Source organism: Oryctolagus cuniculus, chromosome 2 (genome assembly GCF_964237555.1).
Source record: "Oryctolagus cuniculus chromosome 2, mOryCun1.1, whole genome shotgun sequence".
Taxonomy (NCBI): domain Eukaryota; kingdom Metazoa; phylum Chordata; class Mammalia; order Lagomorpha; family Leporidae; genus Oryctolagus; species Oryctolagus cuniculus.
In genome coordinates, this window is record NC_091433.1 from 42,863,692 (window position 1) to 42,885,308 (window position 21,617).

Here is a 21,617-nt window from a genome sequence, read left to right on the forward strand (position 1 = left end):
GTCAGAGCTGTGCAGATCCGAAGCCAGGAGCCAGGAGCTTCTTCCGGGTCTCCCATGAGGGTGCAGGCGCCCAAGGACTTGGGCCATCCTCTACTGCTTTCCCAGGCCATAGCAGAGAGCTGGAGCAGCCGGGACTAGAACCGGCACCCATATGGGCTGCCAGCACCACAGGCGGATTAACCTACTGCACCACAGCGCTGGCCCCTCCATTTTTTTTATATCTTCTTTTTCCTTGCTAAAAGTTGCTACTTTTTCATTTGTTTCAAAAGTGTTCATAAGCCCTGCTGAAGCCCTGTGTGATGACTGCTATAGCATCATTGTCAGAGAATTGTAGCACCCATGGTGTCAGTTGGTTGTTCGTTCTAATCTAGTTCAGTTTTCCCTCATTCCTGCTATGATGAGTGATTTTCAGTTGAAACCTCAACATTTTGCATATTACGTTATGGGACTCTAGATTTTATTTCAATCTTCTCTGTCGCCACTTGAGCCATGGAAGATTGGGCTTCGTCTCATGACTGATGGATGTGGGTGGTGGGCCAGGTTGCTTCTAACGATGCCATCGTATTTTAGACCATCAGGGTCTCCTGTTCCTGCTTTTCAGGTGGCCCCACAGACACTGTGAGAAGGCGGCCTCATTACCAAGGCATCGGGGTGGAAGTCCCGGCTCTGCTGAGCTTCCTCTGACACCACCTCTGCCCTGTGTGACTGCCCTGAGGCCAGGCCCCCTGTGTGGTCGTCACTGGCAATGCAGCGGAGGGGCCTCCGGAGATCAGGAGGCCGAAGTCCCACTTGCTCACCTGCCTCGTCTGACGCCACCTGTTGGGGGAGCCGAGGAGCCCCACCGTGGCTCTGCGAGGGTACACATCCAGGGCCTTCGCCAGGCAGTTGTTGTTTTCTGGGGTGTTTGGCTAAGCTAGGGCAATGCTGATCTCAGCACTCCCTTGCCTGGTGATCTTTCCCTGGCCTTGGCTGGGGAGGGTGGGCACTGTGGTTTTCTCTGGCTGTTGTGTTTTTGTGTTGCCAGCCTCTCTCTCTCTCTCTCTCTCTCTCTCTCTCTCTCTCTCTCTCTTTTTTTTAAAGATTTATTTATTCATTTGAAAGCCAGAGTTACACACAGAGAGGAGAGGCAGAGAGAGAGAAAAACATCTTCCATCCGCCGGTTCACTCTCCAATTTGACGCGACGGCCAGAGCTGTGCAGATCAGAAACCAGGAGCCAGGAGTTTCTTTCCGGTCTCCCACGCGGGTGCAGGGGCCCAAGGACTTGGGCCACCTTCCACTGCCTTCCCAGGCCATAGCAGAGAGCTGGACTGGAAGAGGAGCAGCTAGACTTGATCCGGTGCCCACATGGGATGCCGGTACCACAGGTGGCAGCTTCACTCACCACACCATAGCGCCGGCCCTGCCAACCTCTCTTTCACCCAGTATAGATTTATAACAGCAAAGAGAAACCCAATGAATGATTACTCTGCCCTGCTGAGTCCCCTACTTTGTCTATTCTCTTCTTTTCTCCTTTCAGTTTCCTTTGCTTGTTTTATTTGTAATGCCTGGATTTTAAAATGTGCTTAGCAGGAGAAAAGGTACAATTCCCCAGAAGAGCAAGTCTTGCTACTCCTTTCTTTTTTCTTCTAAGCTTAAAAAGTAATCTGGCTTCTTAGTTCACAGGAAATCAGAAGCAATGCCCCATAGGCCTCTCTTTCTGATGTTGAAATGTTAATAATTTCAACCGTTTCCTTTTGATTGTCCAAACCTAGGAGTTATATCTATCTGGGAAGTTTCCACCTTTCCAATACTAGAGCTATCCTTTTGCTTTTTCAGTTTTAAATTTATTAAATTTAAATTAAATTTATTTTTAAAAGTTATTAGATTATTCATTTATTAAATTATCTCTGTTAGATTCACTGATGTACTCTCTCTCTTTGTACCTGACCTTTAAGCAAATTTGTAAGATAGTTCAATATGGTAGCTCATTAAAAAATAAATATCTCAGGCTGGCGCCCTGGCTCACTTGCTTAATCCTCCGCCTGAGGCGCCGGCATCCCATATGGGCACCAGTTCTAGTCCCTGTTGCTCCTCTTCCAGTCCAGCTCTCTTCTGTGGCCCAGGAAGGCAGTGGAGGATGGCCCAGGTGCTTGGTCTCCTGCACCTGCATGGGAGACCAGGAGGAAGCACCCGGCTCCTGGCTTTGGATCAGCGCAGCACTGGCCATAGCAGCCATTTTGGGGGTGAACCAATGGAAGAAAGACCTTTCTCTCTGTCTCTCTCTCTCTCACTGTCTAACTCTGCCTGTCAAATAAAAAATAAAAAAAATCTTTAAAAATAAGCTTTCATACAAACAATAACTGGTTAATAAAAATGATTTGTTGCTTGTCCGAATTTAAATTTAACTGAATATCTTGTGTTTTTATTTGCTAAAGCTGACAAGTACAGTTATGGAGAGCTGCTCCGAGTGCTTTGGGATCTAGGGGTGGGGTGTGTGTTAATGGGGATGGCGTGTGGATGGGAGGAGGTTACTACATAGGGTTGCTTGCATTGTGAAAGTCTCCTGTCCCATTATGAGAAGCCAGGGTTGAAAATGAATGCATGTTTTAGAAACAGGGTGTTTGAACTGGGTTGTGGAAGATAGTGAATTTCCCAGGCATGTTATCCACCCAGGTAACAACACATGAAAAACAGAATTAAAATGTTTGTTTCAGTGCAAAAATCTTTGAATCTATAGCAGTTTGTTTTTTTATGTGAATTTTCCATGAACTTTTTGAAAACCCCCTTGGATCCATGAATTTCAACATTTTTGTACCAAGATACGCTTATCTTTTAAAAAAAGGTTGATCTGTCAATAAATAAAAAAAACTAATTTATTATTTAATTTCTTTGAAAGACAGAGAGAGAGAGATCTGCTAATGGCTTATTCACTCCCTAAATGTCCCAAACAGCCAGGGCTGGGCCAGCAGGAGGAAGCCAAGATCTGGGGATTCAATAAAGATCTCCTATGTGGGTGGCAGGAAGCCAGGACTTGAGCCATCACCTGCTGCCTCCCAGGGTTCACGTTAGCAGGAAGCTGGAGTCAGGAGCAGAGGTGGGACTCAACCCCACAGGTGGCCCAGGCAGCATCTTCACTGCTGCTTGAAGCATTCAGCCACCAAAAGTATCTTTTAGCTCCATCTTTCCATGAGTGTGTGTGGCACCCTCATTTTGGCAGCCATAAAGCCCACTTCATCTACTATGCCCCTAATTCACACTTTATTAGTTGTTCTTGTCGAGTCACTCACGCGCCCTGACTCAATGGCTTCTCAGAGCCTCCTTCCATCAAACTGACCTCTGACCTCACTATGGAGGCTGAGTGCTTGGCCACTCTCGGAGCAGAAGGGGAGGAGCTGGTCCCCAGGAGCTGGGCTGAGTCAGTGTGTCTGCGGGAGTAAAGTCTGCCAGCGAACTCTGTTCTCACCCAGCTCACCTAGCGCCGTGGTGTCCAGTGCATCCTCCCTGGAAGGCTTGTTGTCACAGCACAGCTTGTTCTTGTTTGTTGAAAAGTGATACTGACCATTTCCACCACCGCCCTTTTTAAATTTAAAAGCACAGGCAAACGGGGACAGGTGTTGGGGCGCAATGGTTAAGCTGCCACTTGCAATCCTGGCTCTCTATGCCTGAGTGCCAGTTCCAGTCTTGGCTACTCTGCTCCCAATCCACTTTTTTTTTTCTTTACAGGCAGAGTGGACAGTGAGAGAGAGAGAGACAGAGAGAAAGGTCTTCCTTTGCCGTTGGTTCACCCTCCAATGGCCGCCGCGGCCAGCGCGCTGCGGCTGGTGCACCACACTGATCCGAAGCCAGGAGCCAGGTGCTTCTCCTGGTCTCCCATGGGGTGCAGGGCCCAAGTACTTGGGCCATCCTCCACTGCACTCCTGGGCCACAGCAGAGAGCTGGCCTGGAAGAGGGGCAACCGGGAAAGAATCCGGTGCCCTGACCGGGACTAGAACCCGGTGTGTGGGCGCCGCTAGGCGGAGGATTAGCCTAGTGAGCCGCGGCGTTGGCCCCAATCACCTTTCTATTAATGCGCCTGGGAAGGCAGTAAATGATGGCTCAGGTGCACAGGCCCCTCCCACCCAATGCGCCCCTCCCACCCACATGGGAGACCCTGAGGTGGTTCCTGGTTCTTGGTTTTGGCCTGGCCCACCCTGGATGTTGTGGTCATTTGGGGAGTGAGCTAGTGGAAGGAAGCTCTCTCTTGATCTCTGTCTCTGTCACTCTGCCTTTCAGGTAAATAAATAGAGCAGTCTTTTAAAACCCCACACAAACACAAACATCTGGGTTTGTGCCCGTGACAGCCTGGACAGACTCTCTATATTGCATGGTAGTTGCCCTGGGAGAGTGAGATTGGGAGTTTGGGGGGCGAGAACAGGTGCGTAGTTGTATCTTTTACATTTTATAAGCTTCTGTGTTTCTGGCAGAAAGTCTTTTACAAAGACAATGGCATAGTTTGTTAATAGACAAGGAGCAAAGCAGTCCTGGCAGAAACAAAATTTGAGATTAAAACCCACTCCCCAGCACAGTTCCTTTCATTCCTTTGGAAATACAGTCTCTGACCGGCCAGGTGAGGCCCAGCGGCAGTCGTAGAGCGTAGGCCGTGCACGTGCCACAGCCTTGCTGGCCGTCCATCACCGCCATCGCAGCTGCTTCTCCAGGCTGCGCAGTCTTCTCTCCAAGTTGAACTTCCTAGGACGGGAAGGGCCGACTGGGAGTGACCAGCGATTTGCAGCACAAATTCTTCTTTCTTGAGCCCTGACCTAACTACTTGAGCAAAGGGGAGGTAGGAACAGGGAGCGTTTATCTTGGCAAGTTCCTTTTTTTCCTTTTTTTGGATCTTAGCATTTTTTTTTTCCAATCTGGAAAATGAGTCATTGAAAGCAGGTTCTCCCTGGGGTTATCATCTATTATTTTCATGAAGCACATCATAAATAACCATCATTTGGACATAATTCTTTGTAAATCTGTATTTAATCCACCAGCCTTCCTGTTTTAAGATCACTTGGCGTAATGCAGGCCATTTATCCTCATGATAGATACGGGCTGGTAGATATAATTATCCCTCTCCTAGATGGGGAAACTGAGTCGGGGGTGTGGGTTGATCTGTCACAGTTTTGGTGTCTTATCAGGGCCGCCGTGGGCTTGGCTTCCCGGCGTTCTGGCTGATGGAGAGCAGAGGAGAGCCCTGGGGAGCAGACGACAGGAGGGGCGAGGGTGTGGGGATTATGAAATAGATCCATCACTTTCCTGCTTCTCTCTCTCTCGGATTCCAAGTCATTCTTTCTCTGTGGCCTTTCTTCGGGACATATTCATGAGTGGACCTTTGGAGTTTCACACACACACACACACACACACACAGGACAATTTGGTCACACCTAAGAGGCAGATAAAGCTGAAGGGAGCCTGCAAAAGGATCTGCAGATAAAAAGTCCGGTATCTGGGCAGGTAACACCCAATTACAACAGAGCAGTGTTGACTTACACTTTTCCTTATCGGGGGAATCAGCTATTCATGTAAATCAGAAAGGGGTTTGATGGATGCCAGTTCATTGGCGTCTCCAGCCAACGGACAGGTTTGGTTAAACAAAATATATATTCCCCTTATCTCCAGTGGCGACGATGGCTGCAACTCGCTGGCTCCCCTTTACTCCTCCATGCCCTATAAAAAGAGGGCTTATCTGGAGTTTGTAATAGCCTAATGTCTACCAGGGCCTGCGCTAAAATCACTCTGACAACACGGCAACCGGGGCCCAGCCCAAGTCATTTCGGCAGACAGATGATCTTCTCTTATCTCCAATTGTCTTGGCAATAAATGTCTTTTTCTTAAGATCCTTGTTTAGACTGCCTCCGGAGAAAAGAATAGGTAGGAGCTCACTCGATAGGAGAAGTCGCTGGGATTGCGAGTTCTGCACAGGGGTCCACTGGCTCCGCGAGGTTTGAGGGCTGCGGTGACGAAGGGACTCACACGCCGCACGCGGCTGCGCACTGCGGCGGAAACGGCGGTGCGGCCCGCGCTCACGCGGCGCAGGAGCCGGAAGTGCTGGGCTCAGCCACCGGATGCGGGCAGAGCCGGAAGGTGAAGGCCACGGGAGGGAGAGCAGCTTCCACGAGATACGGGGAAGGTGCTGAAATGCTGTGGCCTCTTCTTGACTGAGATAGAGGCTTCATCAGCCAGGTGGACGACGGCCCCCGGAGCCGAGTGGGACTCTGCCCCACACCTGCCTGCTGAAAAGATGTATTTATTTATTTGAAACTCAGATTTACGGGGGGCGGGTAGGGAGAGGAAGGGAGAGAGAGAGAGAGAGAGAGGGAGGATCTTCCATCCACTAGTTCACTCCCCAAATAGCTGCAATGGCCAGAGCTGGGTCAATGCAAACACAGGAGCCAGGAGCTTCTAGGTCTCCCACACGGGTGCAGGGGCCCAAGGACTTGAACCATTCTCTGCTGCTTTCCCAGGCCGTTAGCAGGGAGCTGGATTGGAAGTGGAGCAGCCAGGATTCAGACTGGTGCCCATATGGGATGCCGGCACCGCAGGTGGAAAATCCATTCACTGCCCCACGGCAGTAGCCCCTGCCTGCTAAGATCTTAACCGTGCCTTCTCCCTCTGGGCGCCTGCACTGGCCTTTGGGAGAAGGGTCCACACGCGCCTGAGGCCCAGAGCTGCAGGAAGGCAGCAATGCACTGCTTGCTGTCTGCTCCTGCTGGAGGTGAGCATGATTGGCCTTGCATTTGCCTTTTCAACTACTTCTGGGTGTTCCCAGCTTTTCTGTTGAGAGTGGAAACCCCCCAGGGGTGGCTCCCAGTCACCCAATTCAGCACCCTATGGGAACCTGCACACCACCTCCAGCCACGTCCCCCCCAGGAGTGTGTAATGTCATCCTTCACACTCCATTGAGACAGGCGCCTCTGTGTCCCCAGGTGAACCACTTGGAATGACAAGGGCTTGTCCACCTCTCCCGTCCTTAGCTCCGAGTCAGGTTTCTCTGACACTTACGGAAGCTGAGCTTCTGTTCAGGGCTCACTGGCCGTCCGTGCACCTTTTCTGGAACTGCCGACTCAAGACCTCTGCGCATTTTTCATTCTGGTTGTTTGCTTTTGTTGTTGAATTGTAGCAGTTCTTTGTGTAGCCTGGGCTTTGGCTTCCTGTTGTTTCTATGGTTTGCAAACACTTCCACCCTTCCATAGGCTACGCTTTCACTCTATTGATTGTGTCCTTGGGTGCGCTCAGGTTTTGACATTTCATCTACTTTTCTTTCTTTTGTTGTGTGTGCTTTTGGGGTCATCTTTCTTAGCTTTGAATCTATTCTTTTTGGTATCGAAGGGAACCAGGGCTTGGAACGTTAACTTTGCTTGGGGAGAGAGATGCTCTGCCTTGTGTCTGCATGACCAGAAGTGACCACCTGGACATCCCACAAGTGTCCTCTCTGAGAGCCATGGTGGCATTTATTTCCATTCTGCTTGGCCAGCCTAGCCTTATTTCAGTAACATAACCTCATCTTTTCACTCAAGGCCGTGCTTTTCCAGATGGTGTGGCCTCTTGCCTTCCTGAGTGGGACATTTCTAGACAGGTGCAACGTCCTTAGGTGTCAGCTGGACAGAATATGAAGGATGGACAGGAGAGCCAGGGATGGGGCACTCCCAAAAAGGCAGGCCTCAGCTGGTGGGGAGAGCATAGGGTCACAGCCCTGGGCCCTCTCTCCTGGGACCCACGTCTTGTGTTCTGGTGTGAGTGGAGACAGTATGTGTGGGGGAGAGTGAGAGAGCGAGAGCAAGAGAGAGAGCGAGCTAGAGAGAGCGCTATTGTAGCTACTCTTTTCTCCCATGGAGGAGGCTGGCACTTCGAGTAATATTTGGGTTAGAATTTGCTTTTTCTCTTCAAGACTGATTCTGTTTGTTCTCTAATATGATCATTCGTTAGAATGAAAATAAGTGGAAAAATCAGAAAATAAGTGGACAGATATAGCTCTACACATTTTTTATTTTAATTTTTTATTTATATAAGCTGAACAAATTTCATGTATTTCATATATGCAGATTTAAGAGCATAATGATACTTCCCTCCCACCTCTCCTCCCACCTTCCCTTCTCCTTTCTTTCTTATTTTTCTCTTAACTTTTACAATGACATACTTTTTTTTCTTTTGACAGGCAGAATGGACAGTGAGAGAGAGAGAGAGAGACAGAGAGGAAGGTCTTCCTTTTCCGTTGGTTCACCCCCCCAATGGCCGCTGTGGCTGGCACACCGTGCTGATCTGAAGCCAGGAGCCAGGTGCTTCTCCTGGTCTCCCATGCAGGTGCAGGGCCCAAGGACTTGGGCCATTCTCCACTGCACTCCCAGGCCACAGCAGAGAGCTGGACAGGAAGAGGAGCGACTGGGACAGAATCCGGCGCTCCAACTGGGACTAGAACATGGTGTGCTGGCGCTGCAGGCAGAGGATTAGCCCATTGAGCCGTGGTGCTGGCAACAATGACATACTTTCAATTTATTTTATAATCATAAGGTTAACCCTCTACAAATAAAGAATTCAACAAGTAGTAAGCAGCAGAAACCACTGTTCCTCAAGTGTATGGACTAGGGCTGTAAACAATGACCAAATCTTAAAATGCCAGTCTCAATCCTATACATAACATTTTTTGTGCTCTGTATATTAATTACCACATTTCAGGAAAACATGATATTTGTCTTTCTAGAATTGACTTATTTCACTAACCATTATGGTTTCCAGTTGTATCCATTTTGTTGCAAAAGGCAGGATTTCATTCTGAGTAGTATTCCACAGTGTATATATATCACATTTTCTTTGTCCAGTCATCACTTGATGGACATCTACATTGATTCCATATCTTAGCTATTGTGAATTGAGCTGCAATAAATATGAGGTTACAGATAACTCTTTCATATGCTGATTTCATTTTGTTTGGGTGAATTCCCAGGAGTGGGATGGCTGTATCATATGATCTATTTTCAGATTTTTGAAGACTTTACATACTATCTTCCACAATGGCTGTACTAGTTTACATTTCCACCAACAGTGGATTAGGGTGCCTTTTTCCCCACAACCTCACCAGCACTTATTGTTCTTTGATTTCTCTATGAGAGCCATTCTAATGGGTGAGGTGAAAACTCATTGTGTTTTTTATTTGCATTTCCCTGATGGCTACTGATCCTGAGCATTTGTGTGTGTGTGTGTGTGTGTGTGTGTGTTGGCCATTTGAATTCTTCCTTTGAAAAATGCCTGTTCAAGTCCTTTGCTCATTTCTTGACTGGATTGTTTGTTTTGTTGTTTATATTCTGGAGCTTTTTATGGATTCTGGATATTAATTCTTTATCAGTTGCATACTTTGCAAATATTTCCTCTCATTCTGTTGGTTGCCTCTGCATTTTGTTGTGTGTTTCCTTTGCAGTGCAGAAGCTTCTTAACTTGGTATAATCCCATTTGTCTATTTTTCCTTTTATTGCTTGCGCTTCTGGGGTCTTTTCCATGAAGTCTTTGCCTATGTCAATGTCTTGCAGAGTTTCCCTGATGTTTTCCTCTAGTAATTTGATGATATCAGATCATAGATTTAGATCATTGTTCCATTTAGAATTGGTTTTTGTATAAGGTGGAAGAGAGGGGTTTTGTTTCATATTTCTGTACATGAAGATCCAATTTTCCTAACATAATCTGTTGAAGACACTTGCCTTTCTCCAGGGATTTATTTTAGCTCTTTTATCAAAGATTAGTTAATTGTAGATGTGTGGATTAATTTCTAGGATTTCTGTTTTGTTCTGTTAGTCTGCATGTCTATTTTTGTGTCAGGACCAGGCTGTTTCGATTATAACTGCCCTATAGTGTGTCTTGAAATCTGGTATTGTGATGCTTCTGACTTTGCTTTTGTTGCTTCAGAATTGCTTTAGCTATTCAGTGTCGCTTGTGTTTCCATATGAATTTTAGCATCATTTTTTTCTGGATTTGAATAGAATGTTATTGGTATTTTGATTGGGATCATATTGAATCTGTAAATTACCTTGGGTAGTATGGACACTTTGATGATATTAATTCTTTCAATCCACAAACTTGGAAGATTTTTTTCATTTTTTATGTCTTCTATTTCTTTAATGTTTTGTAATTTTCATTGTAGGGATCTTTCACATTCTTGGTTAAATTTATTCCAAGGTATTGAAGTCTTTATGTAGCTATTATGAATAGTACTGATCTTACAAGTTCTTTCTCAGTCATGGCATTTTCTTTGTATACCAAGGCTAATGATTGTTGTGTGTTGATTTTATATTCTGCAACTTTACCAAACTCTCTTACGTGTTCCAATAGTTTCTTAGTGGAGTGATTTGGTTTCCCTACATTTGGAGATCATGTCATCTGCAAACAAGGGTAATTTGACTTCCCTCTTTCCAATTTGTATCCCTTGATTTTTTTTTCTTGCCTAATGGATCTGGCTAAAGCTTCTAGAACTATATTGAATAGCAATGGTGAGAGAAGACAACTCTGGTTCCTGTTCTTAGTGGAGATGTTTCCAGCTTTTCCCCATTCAGTTTTTTTTTTTTTAAGATTTATTTATTTATTTGAAAGACAGAGTTACACAGAGAGAGAAGGAGAGGCAGAGAGAGACAGGGAGAGGTCTTCCATCTGCTGGTTCACTCCCCAATTGGCTGCCATGGCCAGAGGTGAGCCAATCCAAAGCCAAGAGCCAGGAGCCTCCCCTGGGTCTTCCCATGTGGGTGCAGGGGCCCAAGAACTTGGGCCATCCTCTACTGCTTTCCTAGGCCATAGCAGAGAGCTGGATAGGTAGTGGAGCAGCTGGGATTGAACCTGAGCCCATATGGGATGCCTGCACTGCAGGTGGCGGCCTTACCCGCTAGGCCACAGCACCAGCCCCCCAACTCCCGCATTCAGTTTGATGCTAGCTGTCGGTTTGCCATACATTGCCTTGATTATGTTGAGGAATGTTTCTTCTATACACAATTTGCTTGAAGTTTTTATCATGAAAGAATGTTGTACTTTTTCAAATGCTTTCTCTGCATCTATTGAGATAATCATATATTTTTTTAAAAGATTTATTTATTTGAAAGGCAGCATTATAGAGACAGAGGCAAAGAGAGAGAGAGGTTGGTCTTCCATCTACTGGTTCAGTCCCCAAATAGCTGCAATGGCCAGAGCAAGGCAGATCCAAAGCCAGGAGCCAGGAGCTTCTTCCAGGTCTCCTGTCTGGTTGCAGGGGACCAAGGACTTGGGCCATCTTCTACTGATTTCCCAGGCCACAGCAGAGAGCTGGATCAGAAGTGGAGCATCCAGGACTCGAACCGGGGCCCACATGGGATGCCAGCACTACAGGCAGCAGCTTTACCCTCTGAGGCACAGTGCCAGCCCCAATTATATAGTTTTTCTTCTTCAATTTGTTAATGTGATGTATAACAATTATTGATTTGCCTATTTTGAACCATCCCTGCATACCAGGGATAAATCCCACTTGGTCTAGGTGAATGATCTTTTGCTCTACACATACTGAGATGAGTAAATAATTAGTTTGAGAAGCAGAGGGATAACCAGGCAGAGATAGACTGGGAAAGGGGAGCATTTCCATCTGTTTGTTACTCTCTAAATGCCCACAATGGCTGTGGCTAGGCCAAGACCGAAGCCAGGAGCTAGGAACTCAATCCAGGTCTCCCACGTGGATGGCAGGGACCCAAGTACTTGATCCATCACTGCTGCCTCCTAGGGAATGCATGAGCAGGAAGCTGGAATCGGAAGACAGAGCTGGATATTGAACTTAGATACTTTGATGTGGACATCCTAACCAGTGTCTTTTTTTTTTTAAGATTTATTTGCAGTGTTAGAGAAAGAGAAAGATCTTCTACCTGTAGGTTCACTCTCAGATGACCCAATAGCAGGGGCTGGGTCAGGCTGAAGCCAGGAGCCCAGAACTCCATCTGGGTAGCAAGAGACCAAACACTTGGGCCATCTTCCTCTGTTTTCCCAGGTGCATTAGCAGGGAGCTGGATTAGAAGTGGTGCTCATATAGGATTCAGGTGTTGTAGACAGTGGCTTAACCCACTGTGCTACAACACCAACTCCAAGCAGTGTCCTAGCCATTGTCTAAGCACCTACCTGGAGATGCATCTACCTATAGCTGGGGTCATCCTTTATTGCATACCTCCTCTCTCCTCAAAATCCAACAGCCCCTTCCCTTCTTTCAGCTTCTTGTCTCACTGAGGAACTTGAAGCCATCCTGTGACACACTCCTGTCTCTACCCATCTGTGCCAGTCTGACCTTCCTCCTGCCTGCACACAACTGCTTTGTCCTTGCTCTCCTATGAAGCCACCTCCTCCTCCCCTGCTGGCCTGGACTCTGTCTTCCCAGCGACCTCCTCCGCTCTGGCTCATACACTCCTGCTCTGCTTTTGGGCCATTCACTCCACCATCAGACTCAGTGTATCTCCCTTCTCTAAAACCAAAATTCTCCCTTACTCAATTCCATATTCTCCTAGGGAAGGAAGGAGACCATGGACACGCCGGCAGGAAGAGCAGGTGCATCATCCTTGGTGGAGACTCGGAGACCCAGGAGGTAGGCACTTGAGTCCAGGAGGGAGGCTGAGGTCTGAGTGCCGGCCTCCATGTGCTTTATCCTGCAGAAAACAGGGACCCCTTTAGGGTGGCTGAGGCCGTGGGGGATTGCAGCATTGCCTTGCCCCCGTATCCTGGCAGCAGTGAGGAAGGGGCAGAGCTTTGGGAGATCAGCATCACAGCCCAGGGCGGTGCCTTCGTCATTGTGGTTGAGGAAGAGCCCCTTCTGGAAGTCAGGGAGTGGACCAGGCTGCTGGTGGGGGCAGCAACATGGGAGGCTGCCTGGGGCCTATGGAGCAGCCTGATTCTCTCCCTGCTACTCCCCACTTCCCCATCCTCCTCCCCCTCCAGCCCCACAGAGTGCCCAGCAGTTGCAGAAGGAGGGCAGGGCATGAGCAGGCAGAGGGCGGGGCATGGGGCCCTGGGGAGGATGCCCTGGGAAAGAGCTTGGGCTGTCCGTCACTTACAGACCAGGTGGGTGAGGCTCCATGGGGGGATTTCCTCGGAGAGCAGCAAAGGTGGTTTGGATGCCTGGGCGGGGTCATAGAGAAGGAGCACAGGGTCTGCGGAGGTCATGGCAGGCCTGGGGCAGCTCTGCACAGTTGCAGGTGCCCAGGGGCTGGAATCAGACAGTGGGGGTGGATGAAGCAGGGCCTGTGGAGAGTCCTGAATTTGAGTCCCCCACAAGGAAGTCCTTTCAGAAGCACAAGGGGCCTGGAGGGGTACCATTCAAGATTTGCAAGGGATCTTGGGTGCTCCTCCTTAAATAGGTGAAAGGTGAGGTTTCACTCTTGAACTTGGAAAGGAGAGCCCTTCCCCACCTCTCCCGGGCTCTGGGAGCACCAACGGCCAATTGGTTCTTTCTTTCTTTCTATTCCTGTCATTTTATGGGGCCGTAAATGAGGACAGCAGGGAATTAATAAAAAGGTGGAGCCAAGGCAAACAGCAGAGTCCTCGCCCAGGTGGCACTTGCGGTCTAAAGGTGCACGTGTTGCAATCTCACGGCTGCTGTGCGCCCAGGAGGGCTGGGCGGAGCTGCCTGGGGCAGCCTGGGACAGCAGGGTCAGGGTGGGGGGATGCAGGGAAGGTGGCCTCATCTTTGAGGAAAGACCGAGGGAAGGGTCTTCTCGCAGAGCAGATGGAGAACTGATGGCATGGGACATAGGTGGACACTGGTCGAGGCAGTGGCCACCAATGCAGAGTGAAAGGAGGGACCCAGGGTGAGCCTCTTTGGTGTCATGGAAGTAGAGAGAGGTTTGCAGTTGAGTCGATGGAGCCAGTGGGCAGATATATAAAGTGAGGCCAGCAGGTGCCAAGCTTGGGGCAGAAGGAAACGAAGGAGGCAGTTGCTGGTTCGGGATGCCTTCCCTGAGGGCTCCACCCTGCTGTGTGTGGGGGTGTGTGTCCCTGATGAGATGGAAAGGCCTGTGCAGCTCCCCCTTGGAAGAATCCCCCCCAAACTAGTGTATGCAGTGTATTTGGAGCTTTGGCAAGGTCTGGAAGGACGTACAGATGATGGTGAGGGCTGCTCCCATAACCCAGCTCTCGCAGGAGCTAGGTGCTAAGGAAGGAGGAGAGGGTGGACTCCTGGCTGATCGCCTGGGGCAGGCCCAGCTCGCTTGGTGGAGAAGGTTGACTCCCAGGTCATACCCTTTGTGCAAGTGTTCTTAAAAACCCTAAAGTCAACCTTGAGGACCTGATGCTAGGGGCCGGCATTGTGGTGTAGCAGGTTTAGCCTCTGCCTGTGATGCTGACATCCCTGCTAATGTGCCTGGGAAAGCAGCAGAAGATGGCCCAAGTGCTTGGCTTTGAACTCATGTGGGAGACTGGAAGAAGCTCCTGGCTCCTACCTTTTGACCAGCCCAGCTCCGGGTATTATGGCCATTTGGGGAGTGAATCTACAGATGGAAGATCTCTCTCCCTCTCTCTCTCTGTTACTCTGCCCTTCAAATAAATAATAGATTAAAAAAAAAGACACAGTGCTATAAAATGTGATGAAATAAGCCACTCATAAAGTACCATAGTTTATGGTTGCACTTGTACAAGGTCAAATTCATAGAGACTGAAAGTAGAATGGGGCAGGAGTTTGGGGAGTTCGTGTTTAATGGGGACAGAGTTTCTGTTGGGAAGATGAACAATTCTGGAGCTAGGTGGTGGTGCACCATGCACTTTGCAATGGTTGAACTAGTGAGTTTATGTTTTGTGTATGTTACCACCATAAAATGCATTAATGAAATCACTCAATTCCTTGGCATGAATCTTCTGTGCATCAAGCTGGTCCTGACCCAGTAGATGGAGGCTGAGCAGAGCCAGGCACTCTGTCACCATCTGATCACAACAGGTGGTTAAATAAGACCGTGTTATCAAGTCCGTCCCCTCCTGAGTGGTGGCCAGTCCTCCAGGGCGTGCTCACTCGGGGGTAAAGGAGAAAGCCCAGCGCTGAGACTGAAGGGGGAGGCGCACATGGGAAGCCGGGGGCCCACAGCCACCCACTGATGCAGAGAGGCAGGACGACGGCGCTCAGCCACACTGCGGAGAGCAGCCGGCACAGGGTTTGGAGTCGGCCGTCCTGCAGCCCCGTCACTCATGGGCAAGCTGCTCACCTTAGCATCCTGATCAGCATTGTTATCCTCAGGGCTGTGAGAGTTCTGGAATATCACATAGATAAATCATGGAGCACAGAGCTGTTCAACAGGTGCCGGTTACTGTCCCTGGTCTCCTTCCCCTACACATCCTTTGTACTGTTATAATCATTTTTCACAGACCGCAGGACTTTATTAAGATGGAATCATTGCTAATTCTACAGAATTTACTTGCCTACGCCAAAATCCATGAAGTTTACAGAACTCCTAGCTATACAAATGATTTTTTAAAAGATTATTTATTTGCACAGCAGAATTAGAGAGAGAGAGAGAGAGGGAGAGAAAAGGGAGATTTCCATCTGCTGGTTTGATCTCCAAATGACTGCAATGGCCAGGCTGAAGCCAGGAGCCTGCAACTCCATCTGGGTCTTCTATATGGGTGGCAGGGTCCCAAGCACTTGGGCCATCTTCGGCTGCCTTGCTAGGCACATCAGCAGGGAGCTGAATTGGAAGTGGAGCAGCCGGGACTCAAATGGACACTCATATGGGATGCCGTTGTGGCAGGCGGTAGCTTAACCACTGCACCAAAGCGTCAGCCCCCACTCCTACGAATTAGAAACAAATGGCAAGTTTAATACCGCAAGGACATGTCTTGATGCCCCCGTGAGGGAGGCTGGGGTGAAGTATACACTTTATTTCAAGCTGCTCAAGAATTTGTGGGCCACTCAGTGCTTCCTGGCATGCAAGAAGGCGGTGAGCTCCTTGGTACAGTGCTGTGTGTGTGATTTAGAGGGCACAGGCTCATCACACAGCTCAGGCTGCTCCCGCCTTCCTCCCCGGGGCTTGCTCCAGGTTGCTAGGGATCCACTATGTCCTCCTCTTCCTCCTCTTCCTCCTTGGGCTCTCTGGACACTACCAGCATGTCTTGTTTATCCTCCAGTCTCGTGTCTGGCTACGGTTCTGGACTCAACCCCAGCAGCCACAGCGGTGCCGCTGCACTCCAGGGTCAAGATGTTGATGGTGTCCTTTAAAAATTACACAGCTCTTTGCCCTCCCTTGGGCTTCTAAGAAGGGCAGGATGTCTCTCGGCTTTGGTGTTCTGGAGGCAGGGTGTGGACTGAGTATCTTCTGAAGGCTCTTTGTCCACATGGGGACTTCCTTAGGGCTCTGGCTCTCTGTGACAGCTTAGCAACGTCACCATGGAATCTTTGGCTCCTTGGTGAGCAGAGCTGGGTTTGCTTTGCAGTCGACCGCCTGGGAAGGTGAAGATCTTTGAGCAGCCCCCAGCTCAGAGCCTGCATTGAAGAGGCAGTGCCAGGGCCAGGGGCCATCAGGGACCTGCTAGGCTGAGGACAGGTGCCCGACACACCAGGTCCCAGCTCCGGGCCAAAAGCCAAACAGGATGCAGCAGGAAGCATTAATTCCACTGGATATTTATTTTCTATGATGTGAAACATCTGGCGCTAGGAAAGACACAGAAATCGGAGGTCTGTAGGAAAATGGCCTTGGGAGCTTTGAACTTTTCCACTTTGCTGCCGACACCGGTGGAGAGACTGGGAGCCGTGGTGAGGGTGAAGGAGCTGAGAGGCTGGGTCCTGCTGGAGACTACTCAGGGGCTTGGGAGGGACCGCGGGCCTCTGCCCTCAGGAGAGATGGAGACAGGGGTCTCCCCCGAGGGTGGTGAGGGCACACGTGTGGGAGGCCGACACGGGCAGGAAGCAGGAGGACGGAGTAGCTGGGGAGAAGCAGAGCAGGCAGGGACTCGGAGCCCATCTCCTTTGTCTGGGAATAGTAGCAATACTGTGCTCAGGAGCTGGGCCGGGGAGGTGGGGCAGGGTCAGCCAGGAAGACTCTGGCAGCTGAGTTGGGCAAAGCCAGGGGTCAGGCTGCAGTTGCCGAGGAGGAGCTGGGTGTAACTGAGAGGGCTGTTGGGCACTGCATTGGGCGCTTGTCAATCTTCCTGGGAAAGCTGAATAAGAGGAAAGAGATGACTGTCTTCTGAGTTAGTGGAAATCATAGTTCCTGTTGATGGAGGTGGTCCAGACCTCCAGTTTGGTTTAATGTTTGGTAAAAGATGCCCCCCATCCCCGGCAAAATGGGCACAACTCTGAGCAAGGCTTCTGGGGACACGTGGGCCAATGGAGGCATCCCAAAGGGAGAGGTGGGTTGGAAGGGATGTATAGGAGTTGGGAAGCTGGCTGATGTCCGAGGAAGGCATTCTGGACATGCTCTCGCACTTGGCCATCCAACCCCCTTGTTCTGATCCTGCACAAACGTGCCGCACTAGCGGCTGCCCAGGTTGCTCCGAGGCCCTTGTCTGTTACTCCCCGCAGTGTTGCCAGGGTGGTTTTGAAGGCAGTGCTCACTGGGAGGGCTGAAGACCCTTTATTTCTTCCAACGCTGCCGATACAGAAGCTGAGGGTCTGGGGGAAGGTGATGAGTGCATGGGCAGGGGGAGAAGCGGAGAGGCCTGGGAAGGAGGAGTCCCTACAAAGGGGCATGAGGACACTTGGGGTGATTGTGTTTACCATGATGGTGCTGGTGATGGTCTCATGGGTCCAAACCTGGGTCTCTTACATAGGTGCACTTTATTGTGTATCGGCTTCTTTTCCCCATACATCTGTTTACAGGTGCCTCGGATTGTTCATGTATATTTTTCAGTGAAAATCTAGTACAAGACCACCACAGAACAAATTCACAAAAGCAGGGAAAAGGAGCCAAACCACGCTTTGCCCTTTGTTGTCTTTTTTTGGTGGGAAGATTGTTATCCCTTGTGGTATGCCAGTGAGTGAGACTCCTGGCCCAGCCCCAGTAGCCAGGATACTCAGCTGAACTTGGCAGAGGGTCAGTCCCCTGGGGACCACTGCCCCCACCCACAGATCCCAGCCCAGCAAGCCTGAGGGAGATCGGGAGACAGGTTTAAGGCCAGCACTGTTGTCACCCGGTGGGTCCATCGTCCGCTGGAATCCCAAAGCCCTGGCAGTCCTTCATCTTTTCTGTTTTGGCCACAACATTGCTTATAATACCGCAGCCTGCAGTGGTGGGGTCGCAGCTGGGTGTGGAGGCAGAACTGGCTGACTCCAGTTTGGAAAGGCTTGTGGTAGCAGTCACAGTAATATCAACAGTAATAGTAGTAGTAATTTAAGCGGGAGTGGTAGCAGTGATAGCAAACATTTCTGGAGCACTCACTGCACTGCACTGCACTGCACTGCACTGCTTGTGTGATCTCAGCGCTCCTGGTTCAGAACAGTTCCTGCAGGCAGACACTGGGGTGTGAACCTAGCCCTGCCGTGCTTAGCTCAGTAATCTTGGGCAAGTTACTTTAAAGGCCTAAGTTTCACACGACAGCCAATGAGCACAAGCAAAAGTTCTCAGTGTCACTAATCATTAGGGAAATGCAAATCAAAACCACACGGAGATATCACCTTACCCCAAACCATAATGAGATAACACCCTAGGATAGTTACCATAAAAAAACAAAACAAAACCAGAGTGGAAGATAAACATTGGTAGGCTGTGGAGAAAGCAGAGCCCTCCTGCACCGTTGGTGGGGACGTGAAACGGTGCAGCCACCGTGCGAAGCTGCGTGCTGGTTCCCTCAAAATGAAGCAGAAAATCGCTGAATGATTCTGAGCATACTCATGTCCAGAAGCATCAAAAGCTGCATCTCCAAGAGGTATTTGTGCATCCATGTTCATAGCAGCCTTATTCACGTAAGCCAAACGGCGGAAGCAAGGGGCCTTTATTGCATGAAGGGTTATATGGAGCATGGTTTGCCTGTACAGTGGAACTCTGCGATTCTGACACCAGCGACAGTCTGGGTGTGCGCTGAAGACATTATGCGAAGTGGAATACACCAGTCACACACAAATCCCCATTACATCAATACCTAGAATAGTTAGCGTAGTGGAGATGGGATGTAGAGTGGAAAATGCCAGGGGCTGGGGCTAGGGAGAGTGAGGAGCTAGTGGTTATATGGACAAACTTTTTAAATTAGTTATTTGAGAAGCAGGGGAAGAGAGAGGGAAAGAGCGCGCACTCCCATTCACTGACTCACCCACAGTGTCAGGGGTTGAAGCTGACAGACGGGAACGCAATCCAGGTCTCCCACAAGGGTGATCAGAGCCCAGTTACACGTGCCATCACTGATGCCTCCTAGGGTCTGCCTCAGACTCAGGGACCAGAGCCGCTCCTAAACCTAGGCTCTCCGATATGAGAAGTGTCTTAAGTGCTAGGCTAAATCCACCTTAGAGCTAGTGTGTTTTTTTTAAAGATTTATTTTTAATTTATTTGAAAGGTAGAGTTACAGAGAGGGGGAGGAAGAGGAGGAGGAGGAGGAAAGAGAGAGAGAGAGCGAGAGCACGAGCTTCCATCTGCTGGTTCACTCCTCAAATGGCTGCAGTGCCTAGGGCTGGCCAGATGATAGCCAAGACCCCAGAGCTTCTTCTGGGTCTCCCTTGTGGGTGTAGGAGCCCAAAGGACTTGGACTTTCTTGTGCTGCTTTCCCAAGGTACATTAACAAGGAGCTGGATTTGAAGTGGAGCAGCCGGTTCTCAAACCAGTGCCCATATGGGATGCCAGCATTGCAGGTGGAGGCTTAACCTGCTATACCACAATGCCAGCCCCAGGTTTTTTTTTTTTTAAATGATTTATTTTTATTTATTTGAAAGAGTTACAGAGAGGGACAGGGAGAGGGAGAGAGAGAGAGAGAGATCTTCCATCTGCTGCTTCACTCCACAAATGACTGAGACAGCTGGGACTGGGAGCAAGGAATTTCATCCAGGTCTCCTACATGGGTGCAGTGTCCAAGCACTTGGGCATACTCTGCTGCTTTCTCAGGTTCATCAGCAGGGAGCTGGATTAGAAGTGGAGCCACTGGGACTTGAACCTGAGACCATATGGGATAATCAGCATCACAGGCAGCAGCTTAACCCACTATACTAAAATGCTTAGAATGGGGGCCAGCACTGTGGCGTAGCAGGTAAAACTGTCTACAGTGCCAGCATCCCATACAAGCACTGGTTCTAGTCTCGTCTGCTCCCTTCTGATCCAGCTCTCTGCTATGGCCTGGGGAAGCAATGGAAAATGGCCCAAGTCCTTGGACCCCTGCACTCATGTGGGAGACCCGGGAGAAACTTCTGGCTCCTGGCTTTGAATCAGTGAAGCTCTGGTCATTGCAGCCAACTGGGGAGTGAACCTGCTGATGGAAGACCTCTCTCTCTCTCTCTGCCTCTCTGTGGCTCTGCCTTTCAAATAAATAAAATAAATATTTTAAAAAATGCTTAGTATGGTACAGTTTAGGCTTATCACAATTTTTAAAAAGAGAAGAAAAGTCCTTTGTTTCAATTTTCTCATCTCTAAAATTGGGAGAAAGCCTCACTTGCCTCCTAAGGTGGTGAGGCTGGATTGGTGACAGCATCTGACAGCCCTAGACAAGTGCCAGCGACCAGTTATGCCAAGGACCATGGTGCTCATGACCAGTGCCTGGCCGGTGTCTGGGGATTGCTGGCCTTCGGGCACAGCCCCTCCCGTCTCTGGGTCTCAGGATCCTCACACACAAAGGAGGTGGCGAGCAGGGGACCACTTCCAGGCCTCTTCCCTGCAGCATGCCTGTGTCTCGGTTCCCAGATGTGGAGCTGGCATTGTGGGGAGGGGGTTGGCTGGCCCTTCCACTTGGATGCTCAGACAGATGCCTGAGCCCCTGCAGCTGGGGTAGCCCGACTCTGGCCCTGTAGCCCCTGCCCAGGCATCCTGGTGTGTGCCGCGGGAGTGCGTGTGTGTGCATCCGACTCTGTGTCACATCCACGCAGCCACGTGCGGACAGCTAGGGGTGCTGGAGCCGGGATGTGGCGCGGTGTGCACAGAGGGCAAGGGGCACCGGGCTGAGTGTCACACCCCTTGGTGAACCCTGGGGGACAAGGGACAAGGAGGAGCCTGGCAGGTTTGCTGACGGCAGCATTTTCTCACCTGTGGCTGCACATTAGGGACATTTATAAGAAAACTGGGGCCTCTGTCCTACCCCAGAGCCCTGACTTCATTGGCAAGGAGATGGCCTGAGCCCAGGATTTTTCAAAACTCTCTTGTGGGGAGCTCTCTCCTACTGCCAGGCTGGGAACGTCCGTTCTGCAGGGATCCAGACCTGCTGTGGCCGGGCCCAGTGTGTAGTGGGAGGGAAGCTACCTGTAAGCTGTTTATTACCTGCTTGAATTACTAGGTAAATATTGACCGGAGACTCTGGTGTCCCAGGAGCTACCTGTTGCTTCCACGGGCACATCCCTGGTGTGGTGGGGATGGATTTGTCTGCTCTGGGCCCTGGATGGACAACACTGTAGCTCTGGGCTTTTCCAGCAGACGAATTGATGTGCAGAAGGCCCTGGGGGCTGGGTTTGGGCTAAATGTTACTGTGCTTTGGCAGGGTTTTTTTTTTTTTAACATCTCCAAACTTCAGCCTCCAAGTG

General features: G+C 49.7%; 2 long non-coding RNA genes across 4 annotated transcripts in view; one reads left to right on the plus strand and one right to left on the minus strand.

Moving 5' to 3' along the window:
- Nucleotides 1-4,972: 4,972 nt before the first annotated feature.
- LOC127490255 (uncharacterized) lies at nt 4,973-5,999 on the minus strand. Of its 2 annotated transcripts, none has more exons than XR_007918099.2 (2): nt 5,894-5,999; nt 4,973-5,204 (listed from the first exon to the last, which is right to left on the minus strand). It is a non-coding gene; the product is annotated as an uncharacterized lncRNA (long non-coding RNA). The 2 variants fall into 2 exon arrangements; XR_011386795.1 differs by having other exon boundaries at nt 5,501-5,970.
- Nucleotides 6,000-6,077: 78 nt separating this feature from the next.
- The window catches only part of LOC103345245 (uncharacterized), an 88,460-nt gene continuing 72,920 nt past the window's right edge, over nt 6,078-21,617 (plus strand). The window contains exons 1-3 of one of the 2 annotated variants that reach the window (XR_011386237.1): nt 6,078-6,253; nt 6,475-6,725; nt 12,502-12,578. This is a non-coding gene — a long non-coding RNA (uncharacterized lncRNA). The other variant, XR_011386236.1, reaches the window with a different exon arrangement.